Genomic DNA, 25,016 nt, shown 5'->3' with positions numbered 1-25,016 from the left:
CAGTGGAGGAGTGTTCCTCTTTCTCCACATCCTCTCCAACACCTGCTGTCTCCTGAGTTTTTGACCTTAGCCATTCTGACTGGTATAAGGTGAAATCTCAGGGTTGTTTTGATTTGCATTTCCCTAATGACTAATGATGTTGAACACTTCTTAAGGTGCCTCTCGGCCATCCGAATTTCTTCAGTTGAAGATTCTTTCTTTAGATCTGTACCCCATTTTTAATAGGGTTATTTGGTTCCCTGGGGGTCTAACTTCTTGTGTTCTTTGTATATATTGGATATTAGCCCTCTATCAGATATAGGGTTGGTGAATATCCTTTCCCAATTTGATGGTTGCCGTTTTGTCCTTTTAACAGTGTCCTTTGCCTTACAGAAACTTTGTAATTTTATGAGGTCCCATTTGTCAATTCGTGATCTTAGAGCATAAGCTATTGGTGATCTGTTCAGGAACTTTTCCCCCGTGCCCATGTCCTCTAGGGTCTTCCCCAGTTTCTTTTTTATTAGTTTCAGTGCGTCTGGTTTTACATGGAGGTCCTTGATCCACTTGGTGTGAAGTTATTACATGGAGATAAGAATGGATCAATTTGCATTCTTCTGCATGCTGACCTCCAATTGAACCAGCACCATTTGTTGAAAAGGCTATCATTTTTCCATTGGATGTTTTTGGCTTCTTTGTCGAAGATCAAGTGACCATAGGTGTGTGGTTTCATTTCTGGATCTTCAATTCTATTCCATTGGTCCACTTGTCTGTCACTGTGCCAATACCATGCAGTTTTTAACACTATTGCTCTGTAGTATTGCTTGAAGTCAGAGATACTGATTCCCCCAGAATTTCTTTTGTTGTTGAGAATAGTTTTAGCTATCCTGGGTTTTTTGTTATTCCAGATGAATTTGATAATTGCTCTTTCTAACTCTGTGAAGAACTGAGTTGGGATTTTGATGGGGATTGCATTGAATCTGTAGATTGCTTTTGGCAAGATGGCCATTTTAACTATATTAATCCTGATAATCAACAAGCATGGCAGATTTTTCCATTTTCTGAGGTCTTCTTCGATTTCTTTTTTCAGAGACCTGAAGTTCTTGTCATATAGATCTTTCACTTGTTGGTTAAAGTCACACCAAGATAATTTATATTGTTTGTGGCTATTGTGAAGGGTGTCATTTCCCTAACTTCTTTCTCAGCCTGCTTATCCTTTGAGTATAGGAAGGCAACTGATTTGCTTGAGTTGATTTTATAACCAGCCACTTTGCTGAAGTTGTTTATCAGCTGTAGGAGTTCTCTGGTGGAGGTTTTCAGGTCACTTATTTAGACTATCATGTCATCTGCAAATAGTGATAATTTGACTTCTTCCTTTCCAATTTTTATCGCTTTGACCTCCTTATGTTGTCTAATTGCTCTAGCTAGAACATCAAGTACTATATTGAAAAGATATGGAGAGAGAGGACAGCCTTGTCTAGTCCCTGATTTTAGTGGGATTGCTTCAAGTTTCTCTCCGTTTAGTTTGATGTTGGGTACCGCTTTGCTGTATATTGCTTTAACGATGTTTAGGTATGGGCCTTGAATTCCTGTTCTTTCCAAGACTTTTAGCATGAAAGGATGCTGAATTTTGTCAAATGCTTTTTCTGCATCTAATGAGATGATCATATGGGTTTTTTTGAGTTTGTTTAAGTAGTGGATAGCATTGATTGATTTTTTTATATTGAACCATCCCTGCATCCCTGGTATGAAGCCTACTTGATCATGGTGGATGATTGTTTTGATGTGTTCTTGGATTCATTTGGCAAGAATTTTATTAATTAATTTTGCATCAATATTCATAAGAGAAATTGGCCTGAAGTTCTCTTTCTTTGTTGGATATTGTGTGGTTTTGGTATCAGTGTAATTGTGGCTTAATAGAACGAGTTGGGTAGAGATCCTTCTGTTTCTATTTTGTGGAATAGTTTGAAGAGTATTGGTGTTAGGTCTTCTATGAAGGTCTGACAGAATTCTGCACTGAAGCCATCTGGTCCTGTGCTTTTTTCGGTTGGGAGACTTTCTATGATCCTTTTTTTTCCTTCAGGTGTTATGGGACTGTTTAATTGATCTATTTGATCCTGATTTAGTTTTGGTGTCAGATATCAGTCTAGGAAACTGTCCATTTCCTCCAGACTCTCCAGTTGTGTTGAGTATAGGCTTTTGTAGTAGGATTTAATGATTTTTTGAATTTCCTCAGTTTCTGTTGTTACATCTCCCTTTTCATTTCTAAGTTTGTTAATCTTGATACTGTCTGTGTGCCCTCTGGTTAGTCTGGCTAAGGGTTTATCTATCTTGTTGATTTTCTCAAAGAACCAGCTCCTGGTTTTATTGATCTTTGTATGGTTCTCTTTGTTTCGACTTGATTGATTTCGGCCCTGAGTTTGATGATTTCCTTCCTTCTACTCCTCCTGGGTGAAATAGTTTCTTTTTGTTCCAGGGATTTCAGATGTGTCATTAAGCTGTTAGTGTATGCTCTCTCCATTTTCTTTTGGGAGGCACTCAGGGCTATGAGTTTTCCTCTTAGCACTGCTTTCATTGTGTCCCATAGATTTGGGTATGTTGTGTCTTCATTTTCATTAAGTTCTAAAAAGTCTTTAAGTTCTTTCTTTATTTCTTCCTTGACTAAGGTATCATTGAGTAGAATATTGTTCAGTTTCCACGTGTAGGTGGGTTTTCTGTTGTTTTTGTTGCTATTGAAGACCACTTTTACTCCATAGTGATCTGATAGGAGGTATGGGATTAGTTCGATCTTCTTATATTTGTTGAGGTCTTTCTTGTGACCAATTACATGATCGATTTTGGAGAAGGTACCATGAGGTGCTGAGAAAAAGGTATATTCTTTTGCTTTAGATAGAATGTTATATATATATATATATATATATATATATATATATATATATATATATATATATATGTTAAATCTAATTCATCCAAAGCTTCAATTAGTTTCATTTTGTCCCTGTTAAGTTTCTGTTTTCCTGATTGGTCCATTGAGGAAAGTGCAGTGTTGAAGTCACCCACAGTTATTGTGTTAGGTGCAATGTGTGCTTTGAGCTTTAATAAAGTTTCTTTTAGGAAAGAGGGTGCCCTTGTATTTGGAACATATATGTTCAGTATTGATATTTCTTCTTGTTGTATTTTTCCTTTGACCTGCAAGAAGTGTCCTTCTGTGTCTCTTTTGATGACTTTGGGTTGAAAGTCAGTTTTATCTGATATTAGAATGATTACTCCACCTAGTTTCCTGAGACCATTTGCTTGTAAAATTGTCTTCCAGCCTTTTACTCTTAGGTGGTGTTTGTCTTTGACCCTGAGGTGTGTTTCCTGTATGCAGAAAATTGTAGGGTCCTGTTTATGTATCCAGTCGGTTAGTCTATGTCTTTTTATTGGGGCATTGAATCCAATGATGTTAAGAAATATTAAGGAATAGTGATTGTTACTTCTTGTCCTTTTTGATGTTATTTTTTAAATTTCATTGGTTAACTTCTTTTGGGTTTGATGAGAGAAGGTTACTACCTTGCTTTTTCCAGGGTGAAGTTTCCCTCCTTGTATTGCTGTTTTCCTCCTATTATCCTTTGTAGGGCTGGATTTGTGGATATATATTGTGTAAACTTTGTTTTGTCATGGAATATCTTAGTTTCTCCATCAATGGTGATTGAGAGTTTTGCTGGGTGTAGTAGTTTTGGCTGGCATTTGTGTTCTCGTAGAGTCTGCATGAGATCTGCCCAGGATCTTCTAGCTTTCATAGTCTCAGGTGAAAATCTGCTGTGATTCTGATAGGTCTTCCTTTATATGTTACTTGGCCTTTTTCGCTTACTGCCTTTAATATTCTTTCTTTGTTTAGTACATTTGGTGTTTTGATTATTATGTGATGGGAGGTATTTCTGTTCTGATACAGTCTGTTTGGAGATCTGTAGGCTTCTTGTATATTCATGTGCATCTCTCTCTTTAGGTTAGGGAAGGTTTTTTTCCATAATTTTATTGAAAATATTTGCTGGCCCTTTAAGTTGTAAATCCTCACTCTCATTTATGCCTATAATCCTTAGATTTGGTCTTCTCATTTTGTCCTGGATTTCCTGGATATTTTGGGTTACAAGCTTTTTGCATTTTGCATTTTCTTTAACCGTTGAGTCCATGGTTTCTATGGTATCTTCAGCATCTGAGATTCTTTCTTCTTTCTCTTGTATTCTGTTGTTGATATTTGCATCTATGTCCCCTGATTTCTTCCCAAGGTTTTCTATCTCCAAAGTTGTCTCCCTTCGCATTTTCTTATTTGTTTCTACTTCTGATTTTAGATCCTGGATGGTTTTGCTTAGCTCCTTCACTTGCTTGTTTGTGCTTTCTTGTAATTCTTTAAGAGATTTTTGTGTTTCCTCTTTCATGACCTCAGCCTGTTGACCAAAGTTCTCCTGTATTTCTTTAAGTGTTTTTTGCGTTTCCTCATTATTGGCTTTTGTATTCTCCTGAATTTCTTTCAATGATTTTTGTTTTTCCCTTGTAAGGGCTTCTAACTTTTGATCCATTTTCGCCTGAATTTCTTTAAGTATGTCCTTCATGTGTTCCTGTACCCGCATCATGACCAGTGATTTTAAATTCCAATCTTGTTTTACTGGTGTGATGGGGTATCCAGGACATGCTGTTAAAGGATAATTGGGTTCCGATGGTGCCATATTGCCTTGATTTCTGTTAGTGACGTTCCTGCGTTTGCCTTTTGCTATCTAGTTCTCACTGGTGTTAGTTGGTCTTGTCAATGCTGGACTCACCAGTGCAAGCTGCCTTTTCCCAGGTGGCCTCTGGTGCACATCTGACCTCCTGCACTGCTTGGAGACAGGGTGCTGTGGCCCAGGCTATTCAGATCCCGAAGCAGATATCTGAAGGCTCCCGCAGAGGCCTGCTGGACTCACCAGAGCACACTGACTCCTCCCAGCTGGCTTCCCGGATGCCCCTCTTACCTCTTGCAGGACCTGGTGATGTGGCATTACAGCCCAGGCTGTTCTGGATCCCAAAGCAGAGATCTGAAGGCTCCTGCCAGAGGGCTCAGAACTGGAACCTAAGCTCCGTGCTGGAGCAAGGTGTGCGTTCCCAGTCTGCTTCCAGGTGCACACCAGGCCACTTGCACTTCCTGGAAACTGAGTGCTTTGGCCCAGGATGTACAGATCCGAAGCAGACAGCTGAAGGCTCCCGCAGGGGCCTGCTGGACTCACCAGATCACACTGACTCCTCCCAGCTGGCCTCCCGGATGCCTCTCTTGACTCTTGCAGGACTTGGAGCTGTGGCATTGCAGGCCAGGCTGTTCTGAATCCTGAAGCGGAGATCTGAAGGCTCCCAACAGTGGCCTTAGGACACAAATTACTTTTATAGTTCTACTTTGCTGTTGTTTCTATTTTACCTTAATAGTTTCATTGGGCAGTTGCCTTACAATATCCTAACTCAAATCTGGACGTTGGTTTACTAGCACAACAGTACCACCTTAGAATTATCATCTCATTAGCATATCAAAATTATATCCTCAGCCAGGATCATATTTGAGCTGTTTGGTGGCATCCTTGAGCTCAAGGATGGAACCATTCACAATGTGTTGGATCCTATCACATTGACTACTAATCAAGAAATATCCTATATCTGGATCTTTTGAAGTCATTTTCTCAATTGAGTCTCCTGTCTTTCACTTTATTCTAGGCTTTTTCAAATGGGCACAAACCCATCTGGCCCCACTGACCACTTCTCAAATTGACAAACACATCACTGTTGACCCATAACTTTCCTTTCTTTCCCATATCACACATTAATATTACCATTCTAAAATTTAAAATGTCTACATTTTTTTTAAAAATGAAGTGCTTCATTCAATCTTTTGAAAAACTAATTTTTAAAGTATTCAAAGTCTCTCATGTATGAACTACTATAAAATAAAAAAATAATTAAATACTTTATTATTTCCAGAGGGATGATTCAGAGTACAGTGAGTCTTAAAGCAAATCTGAACTTAAATGAAAATTACTCTATATCCTATTATCTTCTGTCATCCTCTAAGGGTTTTGGGTGACTTCTAGAACTCTGCTCTGTTTAGTCCACACAGGTTGTTGTCTAGGCCAGAGTCGTCCCAAGCATTGTATTGTTGTTCTTGGTGGTTATCCTATGGTACTGGCATCTCAAAAATAGCTGTGACCCCCTAGCTTCAACTGAAATGAACTGCCATACCTAACTTCTTGTAGGCTCTTTTCAGAGATTCTAGTCCTCTCCCACAATGTTAGGCCTTAGCTGTTCTCCATGACATTCTCAAGCCTTCAAGACTATTTGCACCTGTGTGATTTTTACATTAGGAAGTTTGGCTGCCCCCAGGATGTACAACCTTGGCTGCTTTTGGAACACAGCTTCTGTGTGGTTACTCTGAGGAAACACTTCTCAGAAGACTTCACTTCAATTATGCTTGTCTCTTGTTAGTCATGGCTGATTCTTTAGCCCCAGCAAATCAGCATCCACTCTTCCAGGTAAACAAAGGTTTTACTTCAGTGGTTTTGGTCTTTTCTTAATCACAGCAAATTCTGTAGCTCTGGCTGACCATATATCATAGATGCACCAAAAATGCACAATGGAGTCTTTGCTTTGCTCTGAAATTTCAGAAGCCCTACATCTATTGTCTGCATCCCCGTCAACATTATTATAAACCAAACTCATACAAAGGGTGTCACTGAGCTCTCAACTCTCAATGGCTTTTCTAGACCACAGTTGAAAATCCTTCCAAAATATTCTCCAAAGCACCATGCCCAGGTCTGTCAGAGTAGTATCCCACTGTTCGGATAGCAACTTGTTTTAGGTTATTCACTGCTGTGATAAAAGACCACGGTCATGTAAACCAACATTATACCTTTTTGTTTCATTGATTATTTGTATTGCTTTCACATTTGATTTTGTTTGTTTCTTAACATTAATTCTTTTTGTTTATAATTTCTTCTTTTTGTTTTAAAGATTTTAGGCATGTTGTTAAGTAACTAGTATGAACCCACTCTAATTTTTTACATATACCCTTAATACTATGATGTTCCCTCTTAGAACTGATATTGTTTTGTTCCATATAGCTATTGTGCATTAATTTTCATGCAGTTCTATAAGGTATTTATTAACTTTCTTAATTGCTGTGTTAACCAATTTTCATTCAATAGAGACTTATTTGGTTTCTACAATTTTGTAGTCTTTTTGTTAATTATATTGTTGATGAAATCCAGCTTTTATCTCTGGTGGGAAGGTAAGATCCATGGTGGTATTTTCAATTTTCTTTTATCTGTTGAAATTTGCTTTGAGTACATGATTAATTTTGGAGAAGGTTCTTTGAGCAGCTTTGAAGAAAGTATATCCTTTTATCTTTAAATCTTTTTTTTTTTCTGAAAGTGTCTTTTCAGTCTTTTTTGGTTTATCATGTGAGTTCCAGGATTTTCTGTTTACTTTTTCTAGATAAAAGTGTTGATTAACAATGTAGGGCATGAAGACCACACCCTATTAGTGTATAATGGTCTGTATGTGATTTAAGCTGTAGCTGTGGAGTATTATTTCAAGTTTCTTTCCGTTTAATTTAATAGTTGCTATCTGTTTGCTGAATATTGCATTTATTATGATATGTACCTTGAACTCCTGACCTTTTCAAGACTTTTAAAATGAAGGAGTATTTTCTTTAGTTGAAATCATTTTCAGCATCTAATGAGATGATTGTGTGATTTATTTCATCGAGTTTCTTTATGTAGTGGATTATGTTGAGAGATTTCCTTATATTGAACCATCCATTCATCCTTGGAGAAAACCCATTAGTTGATGTTGAATGATTGTTTTAATATGTTCTTGGATTTGGTTTGGGAGAATTTTATTAATAATTTTGATCAATATTCAATTTCGTCTTCTTAGGACAAATTAGATAGTGTTCCTTCACTCTCCATATTTTGGAATAATTTGAGAAGTATTGGTATTAGCTCTTCTTTGAAGGTCTGATAGAATTCTGCTTTTAAACCTGAAGTCCTGGCCTTTTTTTTTTTGGTTGGGAGACTTATACTGACTACTTCTATTTCCTTAGAAGTTACTGGACTGTTTTGATGGTTTATCTGATGCTGATTTTGTTTTTGTGCCTGTTTAGAAAATCATCCATTTCATCTAGATTTCCAATTTTGTTGAGTATAGACTTTGTGGTAGGATCTGGTAATTATTTGAATTTCCTCAGTTTCTTTTGTTATGTCTCCATTTTCATTTCTGATTTTGTTAATTTGAATGCTGTCTATCTATCCTTTAGGTAGATTGGCAAAGGATTTTCCTGTATTTATCTCTGTCTCTCTGTCTTCCTGTCTCTATGCCCCTACCAAATGGAGGATGTATAATGACTATGAACCAGTAAGGAGCAATTAGAAAACAGATCATGATAACGGAAGAGAATGGTCTAGATTTGGCTTCAATACTAACCATCAGTCTCTATTTCCAAAAACATTCCCATATTCTCTATATTAAGACCATTTTAAATGTGTTGTTTCTTTATGGTACTCAAATTTTCTGCTACTCATCCCCAGAGAATCCTGTTGCCTAGTGTTATCCAATTCCCAAGACTTTGGAACCCTGGTGTTCACTCACATGACAAGATCAATGTACATTATTTTGAGAAATTCTGTATTATTGTCAAACAAGGCCTTCCAACCCACAACCCTTTTTAACCCCTGAGTTCCTCAAAGGGACAGAAAGCCTTTCTTGTCATATTTAGTGGAATTACTAGGATTTTTTCTTTGCCTTCATAACAAGCAACCAATCTAAATCTAATGATGAGTATTGTGGTTTCCTGCACACCTTACTTCTGTAAATATGATTGAGATGATTAAGAAATAAATGAATGACAAAAACTTCAGAAGCTACAAAGACATCTTCAGATCATCTATAATGTTATGGACTGCATTCATTCTGATATAATGGACCCTTTATGTAACCCAGAAGATCAGAATATTTATTATATATAGTACAAGAGACAGGAGAAGTTAGCTAGCTTTGTTGGAAGATCTCTGTAGTGGAATTCTCTTAGGCTGTAAATGTAATGAAGGATTGATATACAATTGACAGTTCTTTCATACACTGGTTTTAGATAAAGGTCAATTCTTTATCAGCATTCCTACTTGGAACAGATGAGGGCTATACATCTATAAGTACTGTTTTGCTTTCTTTTTCATTTCTATAGGTCTGCAGCTTTGTGATTCTTAACTTGTATGGCACTGGGGATCCTTCACATGTCCATCACACCATGCCAATGGTCCACATTAAGTCTGGGCTACCTCACCTTCAAAGTATGAGTAAGTTTATCATAGTAAATGTGATCTTAACTTTCACTCATGGCTATCACTTATATGTTTTCCATTTGTATAAAGGAAATTTAAATGCTATTAAACTGTGGCTGTCTTTGACTAGCTTATATGCCACAAAATACTGAATACAGTTTCATCCTCAAGGTTCTTGCTTTGATAAGTATTACTTAGACCCAGGAGAAGGATGCAGACAGATGGTCACAGAGAACATATAAGTCAGTTTTAACAAGATACATCTAAAATATCAGTTTAGTGTGTCTTTCCCAAAGGAAAATGGTTCTAACCTCTGTAGGAATTTCGTTCTCTTGAGTTCTAATCACCATTTCTAATCAGAACCCTAATAGCTTCTTCAAACATAAACATAAAGAATTTTTGACCCTGTATTCTGATTCTTAGTGTGATAGACCTTTGGTATGAGTGTCTGAAAACCAGTTCCAAATTAGCCAGAATCTGGCATGCACACACACACACACACACACACACACACACACACACACACACATACACACACACAAACATGAAGTATTAGTGTGAAAAATTTAAGCAAGTTATTTAGTTGGGGATTAGTCTGTTGCTGAAGAACAGGAGGTCTTCATTCGATGGGATGTCCTGGGAGCATATGTTCTAGTGAAATGCCCCCTTGATGACAGTCAGAACAGATAACCCAATAAGACTTAAACAGCAAATAATTGACGAGCACACCTGAGGAATTGTCAATCTGATATATAGAAAAATAGATTAGAGGTAATTCACCAACAAATTATGTTAAAGCTGTTTTTTAAAAGGAATTGATAGAACTGTGCCTCAAATAGTGGTGGGAAAGTCTGGACTTTATTAAGAAATAATAAAAGTTTCCTAAATGCCATTTACATTACTAAGTACTGATTCTTTGCTGGGAGCATTTCCATCTTAGTCATGCAGTTTTTGTAGTAGAATCCAACTGAGGAACACACTAAGGTCAATTGAAATAATACAAAAATCAGCTGAGTGAGTAGGAAGTTGATTGTGTGATCCATGTGCTCTCCTGGAAGGTTAACACTTTCACTACTGAGCTGATATTCCATAAAACGTGGCTTATGCTCTCTAGGTTTCTCCTTGTCACATTAGTAAAATTAATATGCATTGTCAACAAACACTATTCAAAATATAGCCTATATTCCCTGTGCCCCTTTCCTGAGATTTCAGATAAAGACTAGTAACTAAATCATGAAATATTAACATTCTATTAAGGATTCTTTACTCACATTGTCACTGGGTACCTAGCTCTACAGTACAGCTTCCTATAAATTCTCTGACTGTTTCTTTTTAATTCTTCATCCTGAAGTTTTCTCATATGACATTTAGGGACTCACACTCTTTTTTTTTAATTTATTGATATATTTATTTATATTTCAAATGATTTCCCCTTTTATGGAACCCCACTCCCCGGAAGCCCCATTAGTCCCCTTCACTCCCCCTGTTTTCCCACCCAACCCTTCCCACTTCCCTGTTCTGATTTTGCTCTATACTGCTTCACTGAGTCTTTTCAGAACAAGGGGCCACTCCTCCATTCTTCTTGTACCTCATTTGATGTGTGGATTATGTTTTGGGTATTCCAGTTTTCTAGGTTAATATCCACTTATTAGTGAGTGCATACCATGATTCACTTTTTGAGTCTGGGTTACCTCACTTAGTATGATGATCTCTAGCTCCATCCATTTGCCTAAGAATTTCAAGAATTCATTGTTTCTAATGGCTGAATAGTACTCCATTGTGTAGATATACCACATTTTTTGCTTCCACTCTTCTGTTGAGGGATACCTGGGTTCTTTCCAGCATCTGGCAATTATAAATAGGGCTGCTATGAACATAGTAGAGCATGTATCCTTATTACATGGTGGGGAATCCTCTGGATATATGCCCAGGAGTGGTATAGCAGGATCTTCTGGAAGTGAGGTGCCCAGTTTTCAGAGGAACTGCCAGACTGCTTTCCAGAGTGGTTGTACCAATTTGCAACCCCACCAGCAGTGGAGGAGTGTTCCTCTTTCTCCACACCCTCTCCAACACCTGCTGTTTTTTAATCTTAGCCATTCTGACTGGTGTAAGATGAAATCTCAGGGTTGTTTTGATTTGCATTTCCCTAATGACTAATGAAATTGAGCATTTTTTAAGATGTTTCTCTGCCATCTGAAGTTCTTCAGGTGAGAATTCTTTGTTTAACTCTGTACCCCATTTTTTAATAGGGTTGTTTGGTTTTCTGGAGTCTAAATTCTTGAGTTCTTTATATATATTGGATATTAGCCCTCTATCTGATGTAGGATTGGTGAAGATCTTTTCCCAATTTGTTGGTTGCCGATTTGTCGTTTTGATGGTGTCCTTTGCCGTACAGAAACTTTGTAATTTTATGAGGTCCCATTTGTCAATTCTTGATCTTAGAGCATATGCTATTGGTGTTCTGTTCAGAAACTTTCTCCCTATACCGATGTCCTCAAGGGTCTTCCCCAGTTTCTTTTCTATTAGCGCCAGAGTGTCCGGCTTTATGTGGAGGTCCTTGATCCATTTGGATTTGAGCTTAGTACAAGGAGACAAGGATGGATCAATTCCCATTCTTCTGCATGCTGACCTCCAGTTGAACCAGCACCATTTGTTGAAAAGGCTATCTTTTTTCCATTGGATGTTTTCAGCCCCTTTGTCGAGGATCAAGTGGCCATAGGTGTGGGTTCATTTCTGGATCTTCAATCCTGTTCCATTGATCTGCCTGCCGGTCACTGTACCAATACCATGCAGGTTTTAACACTATTGCTCTGTAGTATTGCTTGAGGTCAGGGATCCTGATTCCCCCAGAATTTCTTTTGTTGCTGAGAATAGTTTTAGCTATCCTGGATTTTTTGTTATTCCAGATGAATTTGAGAATTGCTCTTTCCAACTCTGTGAAGAATTGAGTTGGGATTTTGATGGGTATTGCATTGAATCTGTATATTGCTTTTGTCAAAATGGCCATTTTAACTATATTGATCCTGCCGATCCATGAGCATGGGAGGTTTTCCCATTTTTTGAGGTCTTCTTCCATTTCCTTCTTCAGAGTCTTAAAGTTCTTGTCATACAGATCTTTCACATGTTTTGTAAGAGTCACCCCAAGGTACTTTATACTGTTTGTGGCTATTGTGAAGGGGGCCATTTCCCTAATTTCTTTCTCAGCCTGCTTATCCTTTGAGTATAGGAAGGCCACTGATTTGCTTGAGTTGATTTTATAACCTGCTACTTTGCTGAAGTTGTTTATCAGCTGTAGGAGTTCTCTAGTGGAGTTTTTTGGGTCATTTAGGTAGACTATCATGTCATCTGCAAATAATGATAGTTTGACTTCCTCCTTTCCAATTTGTATCCCTTTGACCTCCTTATGTTGTCTAATTGCCCGAGCTAGTACCTCAAGTACAACATTGAAAAGATAAGGAGAAAGGGGGCAACCCTGTCTAGTCCCTGATTTTAGTGGGATTGCTTCAAGTTTCTCTCCATTTAGTTTGATGCTGGCTACCGGTTTGCTATATATTGCTTTAATGATGTTGAGGTATGGGCCTTGAATTCCTGTTCTTTTCAAGACTTTAAGCATGAAAGGATGCTGAATTTTGTCAAATGCTTTTTCAGCATCCAATGAAATGACCATGTGGCTTTTTTCTTTGAGTTTGTTTATGTAGTGGATTGCATTGATGGATTTCCGTATATTGAACCAACCCTGCATCCCTGGGATAAAGCCTACTTGATCATGCTGGATGATTGTTTTGATGTGTTCTTGGATTCGGTTGGCAAGAATTTTATTGAGTATTTTTGCATCGATGTTTATAAGGGAGATTGGTCTGAAGTTTTCTTTCTTTGTTGGATTTTTGTGTGGCTTTGGTATCAGCGTAATTGTGGCTTCGTAGAAGGAATTGGGTAGGGTTCCTTCTTTTTCTATTTTGTGGAATAGTTTGAAGAGTATTGGTGTTAGGTCTTCTTTGAAGGTCTGATAGAATTCTGCACTGAAACCATCTGGTCCTGTGCTTTTTGTGGTTGGAAGAATTTCTATGACCCCTTCTATTTATTTAGGGGTTATGGGACTATTTAGATGGTCTATTTGGTCCTGATTTAATTTTGGTATTTGGTATCTGTCTAGGAAATTGTTCATTTCCTCCAGATTCTCCAGTTGTGTTGAGTATAGGCTCTTGTAGTAGGATCTGAAGATTTTTTGGATTTCCTCAGTTTCTGTTGTAATTTCTGCCCTTTCATTTCTAATTTTGTTAATTTGGATACTTTCTCTGTGCCCTTTGGTTAGTCTGGCTAAGGGTTTATCTATCTTGTTGATTTTCTCAAAGAACCAGCTCCTGGACTCGTTGATTCTTTGTATGGTTCTCTTTGTTTCCACTTGATTGATTTTCACTTTGATGATTTCCTGTCCTCTACTCCTCCTGGGTGAAATAGCTTCTTTTTGTTCTAGGACTTTCAGGTGTGTCATTAAGCTGCTGGTATATGCTCTCTCCATTTTCTTTTTGGAGGCACTCACGGCTATGAATTTTCCTCTTAGCACTGCTTTCATTGTGTCCCAAAGATTTTGGTATGTTGTGCCTTCATTTTCATTAAATTCTAAAAAGTCTCTGATTTCTTTCTTTATTTCTTCTTTGGCCAAGGTGTCATTGAGTAGAGTATTGTTCAACCTCCATGTGTATGTGGGCTTTCTGTTGTTTTTGTTGCTATTGAAAAGCACTCTTACACCATAGGATCTGATAGGAGGCACGGAAGTAGTTCGATCTTCTTGTATTTGTTGATGTCTGTCTTGTGACCAATTATATGGTCGATTTTGGAGAAGGTACCATGAGGTGCTGAGAAAAAGGTATATTCTTTTGCTTTAGGGTGAAATGTTCTATAGATATCAGTCAAATCCAATTGGTCCAAAGCTTCAATTAGTTTTACTGTGTCCCTGATTAGTTTCTGTTTTCCTGATCGGTCCATTGAGGAGAGTGGAGTGTTGATGTCCCCCACAAATAGTGTGTTAGGTGCAATGTGTGCTTTGAGCTTTAGTAAAGTTTCTTTTACGAATGAGGGTGCCCTTGCATTTGGCGCATAGATGTTCAGAATTGAAAGTTCTTCTTGGTGGATTTTTCTTTTGACCAGCAAGAAGTGTCCCTCAGTGTCTCTTTTGATGACTTGTTGAATGTCAATTTTATCTGATATTAGAATGGCTACTCCAGCTCGTTTCCCAAGACCATTGGCTTGTAAAGTTGTCTTCCAGCCTTTTACTCTAAGGTAGTTTTTGTCTTTGACATTTAGGTGTGTTTCCTGTATGCAGCAAAATGTAGGGTCTTGTTTCCTTATCCAGTCTGTTAGTCTATGTCTTTTTATTGGGGAATTTAGTCCATTGATATTAAGAGATATTAAGGAATAGAGATTATTACTTCCTGTCATTTTTGATGTTATTTTTATATTTGAGTGATTATCTTCTTTTGGGTTTGATGAAGGAAGGTTACTATCTTACTTTTTCCAGGGTGTAGTTTCCCTCCTTGTATTGGAGTTTTCCTCCTATTATTCTTTGTAGAGCTTGGTTTGTGGAAAGATATTGTGTAAATTTGGTTTTGTCATGGAATGTCTTGGTTTCTCCATCTATTGTGATTGAGAGTTTTGCTGGGTATAGTAGTTTTGGCTGACATTTGTGTTCTCTTAGAGTCTGCATGAGGTATGCCCAGGATCTTCTAGCTTGCATGGTCTCTGGTAAGAAGTCTGGTGTGATTCTGATAGGGCTTCCTTTATATGTTACTTGGCCTTTTTCTCTTACTGCCTTTAATATTCTTTCTTTGTTTAGTGTATTTGGGGTTTTAATTATTATGTGGCAAGAGGTATTTCTGCTCAGATCTAGTCTGTTTGGAGTTTTGTAGGCTTCTTGTATATTCATAGGCATCCCTCTCTTTAAGTTGGGAAAGTTTTCTTCCATAATTTTGTTAAAGATATTTGCTGGCCCTTTCAGCTGTAAATCTTCACTCTCATCTATACCTATAATCCTTACGTTTGGTCTTCTCATTGTATCCTCGATTTCCTGGATGTTCTGGGATACAAGCTTTTTGCATTTTGCATTTTCTTTGACTGTTGAGTCAATGGTTTCTATGGTATCTTCGGCATCTGAAATTCTCTCTTCCATCTCTTGTATTCTGTTGTTTATATTTGCATCTATGGCCCCTGATTTCTTCTCAAGGTTTTCTATCTCCAAAGTTGTCTCCCTTTGTGATTTCTTAGTTGTTTCTACTTCTGTTTTTAGATCCAGGATGGTTTTGCTCAGTTCCATCATTTTTTTTTTTGTTTGTGTTTTCCTGTACTTCTTTAAGAGATTTTTGTGTTACCTCTTTCCTGACTTCTGCCTGTCGACTCAAGTTCTCCTGCATTTCTTTAAGTTTTTTTTATTTTTTTTTTTATTTTTTTTTTTTTTTTGCCTTTCTTCTTTATTGGCTTCTATCTCTTGAGCCTTATTCTCCTGCATTTCTTTAAGTGATTTTTCTGTTTCCATTAAATGGGTTTCTAGCTTATTCATGTTCCCCTGTATTTCTTTAAGAGATTCATTTATGTCCTTTTTGTGTTCTTCTAGCAGCATCATGATCAGTGATTTTAAATCCAAATCTTGTTTCTCTGTGTGTTGGTATAACCAGGACTTGCTGATGTTAGAGAGTTTGGTTCAGATGCTGCCATATTGCCTAGATTTCTGTTAGTAGTGTTCCTGTGTTTGCCCTTTGCCATCTTGTTCTCTGGATTTAGTTGGTCTTGTCCCTGGCTGGTATTTGAGCCACCTGTGGGGCTCTGGGGCTATTACTGCAACACTATATGGCTGGGTTTCCCCTGTAGCAGATTGCTGCTGTGCTGTCCTCCTCTTGGGTGCCCTTGCAGGTCTAGTGTGCTTTGCCCCAGATTGTGTTTGTGGACCAGATGGAGCCCATGTGCACCCCCAGGGAGTGCAGAAGGTGTATGCTGCCGGGACCTCCTCTGCGTGCTAATCACTCCGCTGGGCAGCTGATCCCCCAACCGGGCTGGTGCACACAAGGTTAGCCTGGCCGCTCAGGCCCTGGATCCAGGCAAAAGCCTGTGAGGCCAAGGTCCGATCAAAGTTCCCCTTGGTCTATGACTGTCAACTGCGTCAGCCAGGTGACGAGAATGGCAGGCTTGCATGCTCGCGCTCCCCGAAAGCGCCTGGAGAGTCTGCTGTGCTAACAACCTCCTGGGCGGGTTGACACACAGATGGCCCACCAAGCCGCCCAGTTCTTGGGGTCAGTCCAGGGCCTGTTGGGGCTTAGACCCCCGCTTTGTTAGCCTCAGGTTATGCCTGTTAGCCGGCTCTGCCCGCCAGAGCTCTCTGGCGTCCTGTAGGCAAAATGGTGGTGCGCATGCCGGCCCGGGCAAAAAAACCTCCTGGCTGGGTTGGCACTCCGATGGCCCACCCAAACAGCCCAGGGCCTGGGTGGAGGCCAATGCCCGTTGGGCTCAGACCCCCGTGGTGTGGGCCTCGGGTTATGTTTGTGTACCTCAGTCTGTCCAATCTCTCTGGAGTCCGAAACCAAGATGGAGGTGAGCCTCTCCTGACTGGCGGGAGGCCGAGTTCAGGGACTCACACTCTTATATCTGTGTTTGAGACACTTTTTGCCACCTCAAATATCACAGAGAAGGCAAAGTGAGGAGTTCCTCAGGAAGAGACAAGAAACTCATGTTTGTGTTTAATAATTCTGAAGCCAGAATTAGCTTGGTACAACTCTTCTGTAACATTAGCTGAACCAATTAAATTATATTAACATTAGTGAAAAACTGGAATCACTGAGCAGGAGGGAATGGCAGAAAGTCCTTCCTCCTCTTCACCCATGGAAGCTTTTCATAGAAAAGCCCACAAACCTCTAGGCAAGCATAGAGGACTTGAATTCCTATTGCAGTCTGAGTTTGATGCAGGCCTTTATTTTGGCATCTGCTCTTTATTTTGCTCTCTTCAAAATCTATTGACACATTCTTCAAACTCTAGCATATACTAATAAGACTTTCCATTGGCAGAATATGTTAGTTGAGGTGACAAAGTAGTGAAAATACTTGCAGACAACTGAGTGGCATATCATCAGGTAATTATAGCTTAGAAAGCTAGAACACTAAGCTTTCTAAGCTTAGAACACTAGCTTAGAAAGATCTGCAGAAGGATTTCTGTCACTTTGTGTCCGACTGAGCAATGATTCTAGACCTTGGGCCAGCTACTCTCTGAACACCAAGAGAGATGGACAATCAGCAGGAAAGATCTAGTCAACAAAATCGAAGCTTTAGGCCAAAAGCTCACCCTTCCTGAGTCACATCTACTTACATTTCCTATAATAGACATAAGAACCTGCATCCTCTTTCTGTCTCGTATCTCTGTCTTCCTTATACCCTTACAGTTCTGTATCTTCCTCACTAAAATGTTCTTTTTTATCACAAAACAGAGAAAAAATAATAGAGTTATGCCCTAAATATATTTGTTCATAAAAAGACATAAAATTTTTCCACATTCTTAAATCATGATCAGATTTTGGGGCTATCTCAGTGTCTCTGATGAATTCCTGTTACTCCAAAACACTCACCATAAGGAGGCATTTCATCTTTGGTGGCAACCAAGCTGATTCTTGGCATCAAGGATGATTCCCAGGTACCAAAATGACTACATGTTTTTGCATAGTTCATGGGATTATGGGTTCAAAGGCAGTAGATAATAACAGGTCCATACAAGATTTGTCATTTGAATATACTTGGTTTGTCACAAAATCATTATTCATGATATCATGCTAATATAAACGTTAAACTGATATCTCTCCAAGCATGGAAAGGCAGTTATGTGGAAATGCTGCTGATGCATACTAGTGGGCTTTCTCGTCTAGTGATGATGCTTTTAAAGCTTGATGATTTGAGTCATGGCTGCCTTGAAATCATTCATTTGCGCAGGCTCAGTGGTGGAACTGATGGAGGTGTAGAATGTCCTTGTGAGATTAGGCCAATGATTATGACCAACAGAGAGTCTGGTGTGTACACAGTAACAGTGCTAGAGTCTCAGTGGTCACTGAAATAAAGGTAATGTAGAATCTCATGTCCTCCTGCATAAGTATATAAATACAGAACATAGAAGACATGTTTTCCGAGCACATAAGAGTAATCAAACATACAATTCCTAAAGTTCCAATAATTTTAACATTGAATTTTACAGAAATTTTGCACTATAAGATGTCAGAACTTTGGGCCAGGTGATTAGCTTTTCAATACAACATGAAGCTTACCTCATTTGAATGGTAGAGATATGTCCTGGGATAGGTTCTTATTTGAGCTGAACACTGGCCTGACTGTAGCTTGCTTTTAATGCCTAGTTCTTACCAGAGCTTTTTGGTGGCAAACTTCTGTTTCATAGCTGCTAAATCATTTCTGCTCACACAAAAAGATTTCTAAATTAACAAAAATGGTTTTAAAGTTATGTTTCTTACACTTAGAGAATCAAAATGCTCAGATTTTTGTCTGTGAAATGTGTGTTTTTTCCAAGACATAACATTCAAACTTCATCATTTTTTCTTTCCTTGCTTCAGACATAAAACAAGAGATATATAACAATAGACAACAGTTTTTGTTGATGAGTCATCTACTAAACTCAGCAGCTCAAAGTACATATTATATCCAAATGAGGGGCAAGGGATGGCTAGTCTGGGTGGCAGATTTCTGTAGTTGGACACTTGGGCTCTGAAGATCAGGGAAAAAGGAGAAAGGAGATGTGATTTATGATTCTTTTATACACAGAAGTTTTACATAAAGGTTAATCACTCATTGGCAAGACTTTTTAGAATAGGGTAAGGCTGGCCATATACATTTTGTATACAGACTTAAAGATTTGCTATTTCCATGGGTCTTAGGCACTGGGAAACTTAACATGGCCATGTCTGTGTCCATGATGCAAATTCGGTCCAGATTCCTTGTACTCTCAAAAGTCTTGTTCAGTTTATTCTGCTAAATGTGACTTGAATAGGCACATACCAACAACCTTACTTGTATTAAGGTTTAAATGCTGTCCTGTACCACGTACAGTGCTATCCTCATGGATGTCCTCGGATATTTATTAGTAGTACACTTTAGAAGGGTGCTCTCATATGAGCACAGAGCACAGAAAAATCATTTTCCTGTGAAGACTCAGGAAAACAATCAACCTAGTACTTCTTGCATGAACTTGAAAAAAATTTCAATGACATAAAGTTTAATGAGATCTTTTCTTTTATCAGTTCTACTTAGCATTTTCCCTTAAAGACATTATGGTTTCTTGGAATGCGGACATAGAGGAACCATTGACACTATATGCTGATTCTTTGTTTACTATATAGGGTTTTTTTGTTACAGGTCCCTGTTAACTTTACTAAAATTCCACCAATTGGCAATGAAAAATTTTAAAAAAATGTGAAATTGGAATCCTAAATATAAGGATGTACTCCAGTAATTCCTTGGAAGAAGAGCATACAACTCAAGGATAGTAGAACACAATTGAGAAACAAGTGTTGGTAAATGAGAAGAAGAGAAAACAAGTAGAGAAGAGGTGAATGAATGAACTTGTACCTTATAAAGCATGTGTACTATAAGACTACATTCCAAAGCATTTTATTTAAGCTGGCATTAAAAGAAAAGTGGCTCCTGAAATTCTTGCCTTCACAACATATTGGTATAATGAAAATTCCTTGCCAAAAATCACTATTCAAAATATAGGCTAGGTTTCTTCTGATTCTAAGGATTAGAGATGAAGCACAACAAATAAACACTATAATGATAGCTATCTCTTAAATACTTTAACACACATAGTGATTTGGTATTTGGTTCTGCAATACTGCTTCCTGTAATTAATAAAGTTTCTCAATTCTTGAACATTAATATTTCTTGTTTGGCTTCTTCCTTTCCAATTTGTATCAAACTATCATTATTTGCAGATGGTATAATAGTCTACCTAAGTGACCCAAAATACTCTACTAGAGAACTCCTATAGGTGATAAACAACTTCAGCAAAGTGGCAGGTTATAAAATCAATTCAAGCCAATCAGTAGCCTTCCTATACTCAAAGGATAAGCAGGCTGAGAAAGAAATTAGGGAAATGACACGCTGCACAATAGCTGCAAACAGTATAAAGTACATTCGGGTGACTATTACCAAACATGAGAAAGATCTGTTTGACAAGAACTTCAAGACTCTGAAGAAGGAAACAGAAGAAGACCTCAAAAAACGGAAAAACCTCCCATGCTCATGGATCGGCAGGATTAATATAGTTAAAATGGCCATTTTGCCAAAAGCAATATACAGATTCAAAGCAATACCCATCAAAATCCCAAAAGCAATATACAGATTCAAAGCAATACCCATCAAAATCCCAACTCAATTCTTCACAGAGTTAGAAAGAGCAATCCTCAAATTCATCTGGAATAACAAAAAACCCAGGATAGCTAAAACTATTCTCAGCAACAAAAGAAAGTCCGAGGCAATAAGTATCCCTGACCTCAAGCAATACTACAGAGCAATAGTGTTAAAAACTGCATGGTATTGGTATAGTGACAGGCAAGCAGATCAATGAAACAGGATTGAAGTTCCAGAAATGAAGACATACACCTATGGCCACTTGATCCTCAACAAAGGGGTTGAAAACATCCAATGGAAAAAAGATAGCCTTTTCAACAAATGGTGCTAGTTCAACTGGATGTCAGCATGCAGAAGAATGGGAATTGATCCATCCTTGTCTCCTTGTAATAAGCTCATCTCCAAATGGATCAAGGACTTCCACATAAAGCCAGACACTCTGGCGCTAATAGAAAAGAAACTGGGGAAGACCCTTGAGGACATCGGTACAGGGGGAATGTTTCTGAACAGAACACCAATAGCATATCCTCTAAGATCAAGATTTGACAAATGGGACCTCATAAAATTACAAAGTTTATGTAAGGACACCATCAAAAGGACAAATCGGCAGCCAACAAATTGGGAAAACATGTTCACCAACCCTACATCAGATAGAGGGCTAATATCCAATATATATAAAGAACTCAAGAAGTTAGACTCCAGAAAGCCAAATAACCCTATTAAAAAATGGGATACTGAGTTAAACAAAGAATTTTCACCTGAAGAACTTCAGATGTTGGAGAAGCATCTTAAAAAATGCTCAACTTCATTAGTCATTAGGGAAATGCAAGTCAAAACAACCCTGAGATTTCACCTTAAACCAGTCAGAATGGCTAAAATTAAAAATTCAGCAGGTGTTGGCAAGGATGTGGAGAAAGAGGAACACTCCCCCACTGCTGGTGGGGTTGCAATTTGGTACAACCACTCTGGAAATCAGTCTGGTGGTTCCTCTGAAAACTGGGCACCTCACTTCCAGAAGATCCTGCTATACCACTCCTGGGCATATACCCAGAAGATTACATAATGATATGTTCCACTATGTATCCTATTAATAAGGATACATGTTCCACTATGTTCATAGTAGCCCTACTTATAATTGCCAGAAGCTGGAAAGAACCCAGGTATCCCTCAACAGAAGAGTGGATGCAAAAAAAAAAATGTGGTATATCTACACATGGAGTACAATTCAGCCATTAGAAACAATGAATTCATGAAATTCTTAGGCAAATGGATGTAGCTGGAGAACATGGTACTAAGTGAGGTAACCCAGACTCAAAAGATGAATCATGGTATACACTCACTAATAAGTGGATATTAATCTAGAAAACTGGAATACCCAAAACATCATCCAAACATCAAATGACGTACAAGAAGAATGGAGGAGTTGACCCTTGTTCTGGAAAGACTCAGTGAAGCAGTATAGGGCAAAACCAGAACAGAGAAGTGGGAAGGGTTGGGTGGGAAAACAGCGGAAGGAAGGGGGCTGATGGGACTTTCGGGGAGTGGGGGTCTAGAAAAGGGGAAATCATTTGAAATGCAAATAAAAATATATCAAATAAAAATATTTCTTGTTTGGAATCTAGTACCTAGAAATACTAGGAAGAAATATGGCTTCCTTTTTCTCTGTCTGAGACACAACATGGCTGTATTACCTACAATACAATTGAGAATTCAGTCCAGGAATTTCAGAAAGAATGGATGAGAATCTCCAAAATATAAGTCAATATTTCTGAGGCCATGAGCCTAGAATGACCTTGATACAAGTGAAAAATCAGGTAGACCAGTCAAGGTTTATTAACACCCTTACCTTTCAATGAGATTCATGAATAGAATTGAGGTCTTGAATCTGAAATAAAGACAGGAACGCCTTCATGTTCTTTACCACTAGAATTTTTTCATAGTAAATCTCACACTATCAATGTTATCAAACAGAAAATCAAGCCCACACTTTAGTCTGAAAGGATTTGCTGATCTCTAGATCCAACCCTGTTTTATTTTGCTCCCTCTCTGGTGTACAGACCCATTCTTCAATACCTACTATATACAACTAAGGCCCTCCTTTGGCCGAATATGTCAGTTTGGGAGGGGGGGGAGTAAATATTTGAAATAAAATCAGACACTAGAGTGGCTTTATGTCAGTCATTTATAATTAACTCTAGCTTGGAAATATATAGTTCCATCATTCTGTGTCCCAGTGACAAATGACCCTGGACCTTGGCTCAGTTACTCTTTGAGCAGTAAGAGATAGATACGATCAGCAGGAAAGAGCAAGTCAACAGGAATACAAGTTTTGGCACTGAACAGTCTACCGTTTCTGTGTCATATCTACCTACCTGCACTCTCAATTCATGAAGACCTATATCTTCATTCTCTGTCATGACTCTACCTTCATTAAATTCTTTAATTCTATGTTTTCCTCATTGAAATACCAACTCAACCAACAATATAGGGAGCCTAATAATTTGTAATGATATTTTGATAAATGACCAGGAAGGCATGGTCGGGCTTATACAGAACATAACTGTTGGCAGTTTCTTCATGCCTCAGTAGGTGTTTACAATATAAAGATTTAAGTAGGAACAACTGGTTTATGGGCTATTAATGTCAATAAAATGGGACATAAATTCTTTGGAAAGATGAGTTGGAGGCTAAAGATGTGTTGTGGATTGTTAGTATACATTGTAAAAATATACAAAGCATCCAGAGAAGAAAAATATCCCCTAAAAATGAGCTGTATACATCTTCATACTCAATGTGTATACAGAGACTGCTAGTCTTTTTTTTTTTTTAACATAAGGTCAAGAAGACAGACATCACATACATTTTTTTTAAATGTATGAAATTTCTTTTTGTTCCTTAGGCATTTGCTTAATTTACATTTCAATTAATATCCCCTTTCCATGTTACCCCTTTAAAAACTCCCTTTTCCTCCCCCCACCCCCGGGCCAATACCTGACTTTCATTCTCCTATTTGGGGGAATTGAGCCTTCATAGGACCAATGGCCTCCCCTCTCATTGATGTCTGAAATGGTCATCTTCTGTTACATACATATCTGGAGCCATGGGTCCCTCCTTGTTTACGCTTTGGTTGGTAGTTTAGTCCCTGGGAGTTCTGGAGGTACTTGTTGGAACATATTATTGTTTTTCCTGCAGGGCTGCAAACCTCTTCAGCTTCTTGGGTCCTTAATCTGGCTGCTCTATCAGAGACACTATGCTCCTTCTATTGGTTGGCTGTGAGCCATGGGTATTTTGATCTACTTTCTAATAAGGATCAAAGTGTCCAGACTTTGGTCTTCCTTCTTCTTGAGCTTCATGTGGTCTGTGAGTTGTATCTTGGATATTCTGAGCTTTTGTACTAATACCCACTTATCAGCAAGTACATATCATGTGTGTTCTTTTGTGATTGGGTTACCTCACTCAGGATAACATTTTCTAGATCCATCTATTTGCCTAATAATTTCATGAATTCATTGTTTTTAATTGCTGAGTAGTATTCCATTTTGTAAATGTACCACATTTTCTGTATCCATTCCTCTGTTGAGGGACATCTGGGTTCTTTTCAGTTTCTGGCTATTATAAATGAGGATGCTATGAACATATTACAACATATGTCCTTATTATGTGTTGGAGAATCTTTTGGGTATTTGTCCAAGAGTGGTATAACTTGATCCTCAGGTAGTGCTATGTTCAATTTTCTGAGGAACAACCAAACTGATTTTCAGAGTTGTTTTACCAGCTTCCAATCCCACCAGCAATGAAGAAGTGTTCCTCTTTCTCCACACCCTCTCCAGAAATTGCTGTCCCTTGAGTTTTTGATCTTGGCAATTCTAACTGGTATGAGTTGAAATCTAATGGATTTTTCAGTTGCATCTCCCTAATGATCAAAGATGTTGAACATTTTTTTTAGGTGTTTCTCAACCATCCAGTATTCCTCACTTGAGAATTCTCTGTTTATCTCTGTACCCCATTTTTAATAGGGTTATTTGGTCCTCTGGAGTCTAACTTTTTGGTATTTTTGTACATATTTGATATTAGCCCTGTATTGGTCTCTTTAGGTCCTTTCTCTAGTTCCACCCTTGTGGACCATGTGCTCAGCTCAATGACTGTCTGAAAGTGCTCCCCCCATCTGTATTTGTAATGCATTAGCAAAGCCTCTCAGTATACAGGTATATCAGGCTCTGGTCAGCAAGCACTTGTGGGCATTTGCAATGGTCTCTGGGTTTTCTTACTGTAAATGGAATGGATCCCTAAGTGGGGCAGTTTCTGGATGGTCTTTCCCTCAGA

General features: G+C 38.3%; 1 pseudogene; it reads right to left on the bottom strand.

Moving 5' to 3' along the window:
• LOC127665207 (cathepsin Q-like) overlaps nt 1-23,110 on the bottom strand; it is a 31,703-nt pseudogene extending 8,593 nt beyond the window's left edge.
• Nucleotides 23,111-25,016: the final 1,906 nt, after the last annotated feature.

This window comes from Apodemus sylvaticus, chromosome 14, assembly GCF_947179515.1.
Source record: "Apodemus sylvaticus chromosome 14, mApoSyl1.1, whole genome shotgun sequence".
Lineage (NCBI taxonomy): Eukaryota > Metazoa > Chordata > Mammalia > Rodentia > Muridae > Apodemus > Apodemus sylvaticus.
This window is presented reverse-complemented; position numbering and strand designations above follow the sequence as displayed.